Here is a 6160-nt window from a genome sequence, read left to right on the forward strand (position 1 = left end):
GCTGATGGTACACCTACACCATTCTAACTTTGTCTTGCTGGGCCATGGATTCTTTTTTCTTTTCTTCTCCTCCTTCTTTCCTTCCTTCCTTTTTAAAATTTGTAAAATTTTATTGATTTATGTATTTCTTTTTTATAGAGACAGAGTTTCGCCATGTTGCCCAGGCTACTCTCAAACTCCTGGGCTCAAGCAGTCTGCCTGCCTCAGCTTCCCAAGGTGCTGAACTTACAGGCATGCATCACTATGCCCAGCCCCTTCTTTCTTTCCTTCTTCTTCCTCCCTCTCTTTTTCCTCCCTCCCTCCCTCCTTTTCTCCCTTCCTTCCTTCCTTCCTTCCTTCCTTCCTTCCTTCCTTCCTTCCTTCCTTCCTTCCTTCCATTCTTTTCTCCCTTTTCTCTTTCTTTCTTTCCCATTTTAAGAAGTATGTAAAATTCAAAATGTTTCAGGAGGAGGGATTAGATGTACTGCACTTAAACTTTTTTTAAATGTTAAGAAGATTATATCTTACAACAGTATTGCTAATTTGTAAGCACACACACCCATTTAAAAAACAGAATGTTTCTCAGGCCAGGCACCTGAAAATAGGGATTAATAAGATCATCATAAAGGATAAAAATGAAAAAAGAGGAAAATGACCAGCCAGGCCACATTTTATAGGTCTTGTCTTTTTTCTCGGATAAAACAGAGGGCCAACCCCTGATTCTGAGGTACTAAATGCTTCTCTATTAGACTTACTATGCATAGTTGTTGTCTACCATCTATATTTATTAACTGCAAAATAGATGTGCCATGAGGATAATTTTGTGTCCCCAGAAATTTAACTGTTGAATTTGGTAGCATTGTAGCCTCATATTAAACAGGCAGTATAGTGCATGCCCCCTCCCCCCACCCCAACTCCCTTCTTTATCTGGTCTTTTCTTCCAAAAACTATTCTTTGGTAATATCTAAAGCACATGTCTTGATATTAAATGTTAATAAGTACTTTCAGAAGCATATAGTATATTTAATGACATTTAATAAGTTCTGGAATAGAACATTTCTTTGGCATTGTGGCATCATTGAAATGAATGAATGGTGACAAACCATGACTCTGTGTATAACTGGGGAATTTGGTGTAGAACTGTCCATTTTTTTCCCCAGAGGAATGTGTTGCTTTTGAGTCTAAAATTGACTTTAAATTTCCAGTTACTGAGAGTTTTGCTGAGAGACTAGGGTTATGCAGAGATTGTGCAAAACAAGTTTACTATTTAAAAAGGTAATTACCTATTTACCAAGACTCAAGTTTGGATTATTTTCATGGGAATTCACTGATTCTTGGGTAGGGGAAGGTGAGATTGTTATAGTTTTAATTAAACTACACATTTACTTTTTCAACAATTGTTTTTAACTGTATGTGCTGTACAAAGCACTGGAATTGTAGCATAACTAGGAGAGGAATTTTCCTTCAAAGAACTTACAAACTAGCAAGTGGCAGACAGTAATAAAAGTTGATACAGAGAAACAAGCAAAGCAGAAGGAGCAATTGCATGAAGCTGAGTCCTGGAAGGCTGCCTATAGGGGGCAGTATGTGGTCTCACCTTAAGGACAAATGGAATTTTCACCAGGGAAGACTGTGATGGGGGATTTTCAGGGGGAATGAATAGGAAGAGTAGAGGAGGCTGTATAGCAGCAGGTAGCTTTGTTTGGTTGGAAAACACTCCAAGTGAAACAGCATTGTGAAGAATGGAAGAGCTAATGAGGAACCAACCTATGGAGTTTGGCTGCCTCTTTTAGTCACAAAGAAGGAGCTGTTATTGTTTTTTATCAAAAGAACAGGATGATCAGATCTGTGCCTTAGGACACTTTAGATGGGGCAGAACAGGTACAGGGGATGTGGTGGGGAAAGAAATGACTCAATTTCAAATAAATCAAATAAATTACTTTGATGTTTATATGGTGTCTTAGTTCATTTTTTGCTACCTGATACCTGATACTAGGTGACTTATAATGAAAAGAAATATATTGTCTCATAATTCTGGAGGCTGGGAAGTCCAAGTTTAAGGGGTCATCTTCTTGTTGTGTCATCTCATGATTGAAATTGTCATCCTATGATTGAAATTGTCATCCCATGGTGGAAGGCAAAAGGGCAAGAGGGAGCAGGATGGGGTGAAACTCGCCCTTTCATACAGCACCAGTCCCACCTCTGAGAGTGCAGCTCTCAGGGCTTAATCACCTCTTAAAAGTCCCACCTCTTAATACCGGTGCAACAGCATCTAAAGTTCCACTTGAGTTTTGGAGGAGACAAACATTCAAACCATAGCAGATGGATTCCGTTCCAGCATATTAAAGAGTACTGTATGGTGAGGAAATGCAAAAAAAAAAAAAAAAAAAAAAAAAAGCAAAAAAGGTCTGAGGTCTAACCCTAGCTTTGCTACTAATTCATTTTGTGTCAGGATGAGTCACTTTACATCACTGATCCATAATGTTCTCAGCTGTTTAGGGAGGGAAGTGTGTGGATTACTCTCTTACTAAGGTAATTTGAATGATCATGTATGATGACTACATCCATCATTTCCTCCTTTGGTATTTTTATCTCAAAATTTCCAAACTGATTTAAACAAGATATTTAGGGTTATTCATTTATTTTTATTTTTTTGGCCACATTCAAAAACAATCTGTCTCCCTTGAGATGGCTACAGAGCATTTACCTGTCAGATTTCCTCTTATTCTGTTTTAAAATTTGTCACTTAAATATTTTATCAAGGAAAAAGAGAAGGCAATGCTCTACTGCCATCATGTCTCTATAATTTATAAACTCTAAACTTTAGAGTCTAAATACTTCTATGCACTGGGAAAGTGTTCTTAAGAATAACCAGTAGCTTTGGAAAGTGGGGAGGTGTGGCATGAGGGACACCTGGTCCAAAGTAGAAGAGTGACATAACTTGTTTTTTTTTGTCCAGGCCTTGCTTGGATAAGCCTCTGCCTACAATTTGATTTAATCATGGCTGTACTGTTAAAGGGCATTTTCTAAAAGAAGCCTTCAAGGACGCCTTTGACTGCTTTTTCAAGATGGAGAAATATTACCAAGATGAAAATTATGTAGGGCAAATATACATGAATAAATGTGTTACAACGGAAGTGACTTCTATAAAATACTCAGCGCTTAGAAAGAAATGAGAATTCTGTCAATCAACTACGTGACTATATATTTGGAAATATCTGTAATTCTGTCAATCAACTAAGTGACTACATATTTGGAAATGTCTGTAGGAGATCCTGTGTTTGTTTTTTTAAAAACTTTTGGTCCAGATGTTTATGTATGGTTTCTATATTTTATTATTTGATCTTCATTTTGTGTTTATTTTGTACATAGACCTTTTTTCACCAATTCATAGAGTCTACTAAGAAAAGCGATCCTTTCTGGACTAGCGGGAATTTGACACAAAGACAGAACCGTTGAAGGCAGTGATGCTCAACTTTTTATACTCTACTATCTTAGCCAAGAGCTTGTCAGTGCGGTCTACAACCATGATTTTTCACAGTCAGATGTTTTCAATTTATCTTCCAATATGATGTTGACTCAAACATTTGGCAGATTTATAATTTCTCCATTCTCCCCTGCCACTCATTCTCAAGATTTAGATTTTCTCATTTAGCAGTTGTAACAGTGCTTCACCCTTTCTATAAATCTTCATGAAGTTTCTAAACCCAGTGCCATGCAAATTGAGAATTACTGCCTAACATTATCTTTTGAAGAACTGAGTGTTATATTTTATAGTTCTGTGTTAATTAAGCTTCTGCCTGAGGGAATGAGGAGGTATGTTTCCACTTTTTTAACTTACAGTGCACACAGCCTAATTCTCCCTGCTGAGGAACTTAATTGGGACAAGCAAGGTCTCCTCATCCCAAGTCTTGCCTGGGATCCCTGACTTTGGCCTGAAGGCAGGAGTAATAGCTCCCTGACATTCCATTTTTGCCTTCTTCCCATTCCTGTGGCTGTAGTATGGGTAGAGCCCATTTCTGCCTCTGCCTCTGTGAGGGTAGAAGCTGCCTGGCCTGTCATCCTTATCCCTTCCATGACTTCTTCTCCATCCCCATTCAGCCACCAGGAAGCTCACCTACCTCTGAGCTCCTCTAGCACAGATCTGTGTCTACATGTAGGCTGTGTCTACATGTAGCCCAGGCATTAAAAACACAAATAACCTTGCCCAATGTTTAGGAACTTGAAAGTAATTGCAGAATAGGAAAACATTAGCATTAAGGTTATATATGCGTGTGTATATATATATACACACACATATACGTATATACACACACACACATAAAATATATGTATGTAGGCCGGCTGCAGAGGCTCACGCCTGTAATTCCAGCACTTCAGGAGGGTGAGGGTATGGATCACCTGAGGTCAGGAGTTCGTAGACCAGCCAGGGCAACATGGCAAAACCCCATCTCTACAAAAAATATAAGAATTAGCCAGGTGCTGTGGCATGTGCCTGTAGTCCCAGCTACTCAGGAGGCTGAGGTAGGAGAGTCACTTGAACCCGGGGGGTGGAGGCGTAGTGAGCCAAGATTGCGCCACTGCACTACAGCCTGGGTGACAGAGCTAGACTCCATCTCAAAATTTATATATAGATATGTGTATGTACAAAAATAATAATGCCTTGAATATATTGTATCTTTCTTCGAAATACTTGAAAATGTTTCTATAGGCCAGTCGCGGTGGCTCAATCCTGTAATCCCAGCACTTTGGGAGGCCGAGGCAGGTCGATCACTTGAGGTCAGGAGTTTGAGACCAGCCTGACTGATATGGTGAAACCCTGTCTCTACTAAAAATACAAAAATTATCTGGGCGTGGTGGCGGGTGCCTGTAGTCCCAGCTACTCAGGAGGCTGAGACAGGAGAATTGCTTGCACCTGGGAGGCGGAGGTTACAGTGAGCCAAGATCATGCCAGGGCACTCCAGCCTGGGCGACAGAGCAAGACTCTCTCAAAAATGAATGGAACAATAAATAAATAATTTTATAATCATTTTCTTATTTATTATCAAAACTAAATGCTAACGCCTTTTGAGGATTTAAATGAAAGTTCCTGCTTTACAATTATTAGCATTCTGGTTTTAATCAGTCATCGATTCACCTGTTTTTAAGCATTGTGTTTTAGAATACCTATATGGAAAAGAATAGCTGTATGTGGATTTTTTCAGTCTATGCCTCTTCTTTCAATTCTCCTTAATGAATGATATCTACTTTCTTTGGGACAAATAACCACCTCTTAAAGAGTCTTTTCTAAAAATATGTTCAGTTTGTCTCAGACTTAATTTCACCTGAGCTATGGTTCTTCCTTCTTATATGGAGAAGGTGAATAGTTTATCTAGTCCCAGCTGGAAGAAACTCATGTGGGGCTACTGGTAGATGATTAAAAGTAGAAAAAGCAGGAAAAGTCCAGTCCCTGAGCAAGGAGTCTGTGAGTCTGGCTCCTACCCTCCCATGAACTCTTTTTCTCTCTTTGGTGAGTTACTTTGCTACTCTATGTCAAGTTCCTTATTTGCAAAATGGGGTGATTGCAGCCCTCCTCAGAGGGTTTGACTGTAAAATTGCTGTGCAGGTGAATAAAGATATTAATCTTTGCCAGTCTGGCTTGCTGCAGGTTTTTTCTGAAGAAGTTGGAGAAACCCTTTTCATTTGGGTTATGTTTTAGTGGAGATTTTAAGCACACAGTAGTTTCCAATGTTAAAGGATTCAGATCTGTGATTCACCATATTGCTTTGCAACTTCTTTCACTATTTCCATTCTGAAAAAGTTCTTACCTCTCAAGGTTTTAGATGACTTATATTATTCCCATTTTTCTGTGGTTTTCTTTTTAATAGTTAATTCACTTTTTTCCAGTTCTAATTTACTTTGTGTATGTCTGTACTATTTTTTTTCCAAAATGCTTATAGTTTTTATGCTACTATAAATGGAGAGTGGATAATCTCACATTTTTCCATTGAACTGTAATGCTTTATTTTTTACCATATATTGAATTATTATATATAAGAATCAGAATTCTGCAAGAATATTACTTCTTCCTCTTTTGAAACCTTGCAGCATCACATACTTTGTTTTGTTTCTCTAAAAAATTGTCTTGTGCCCTGAGATTGTAACCTTTTCCAGGGCGTAGGGACTATATCCTTTTGAATCC

This window comes from Macaca mulatta, chromosome 1, assembly GCF_049350105.2.
Source record: "Macaca mulatta isolate MMU2019108-1 chromosome 1, T2T-MMU8v2.0, whole genome shotgun sequence".
NCBI classification, from domain to species: Eukaryota; Metazoa; Chordata; class Mammalia; order Primates; family Cercopithecidae; genus Macaca; species Macaca mulatta.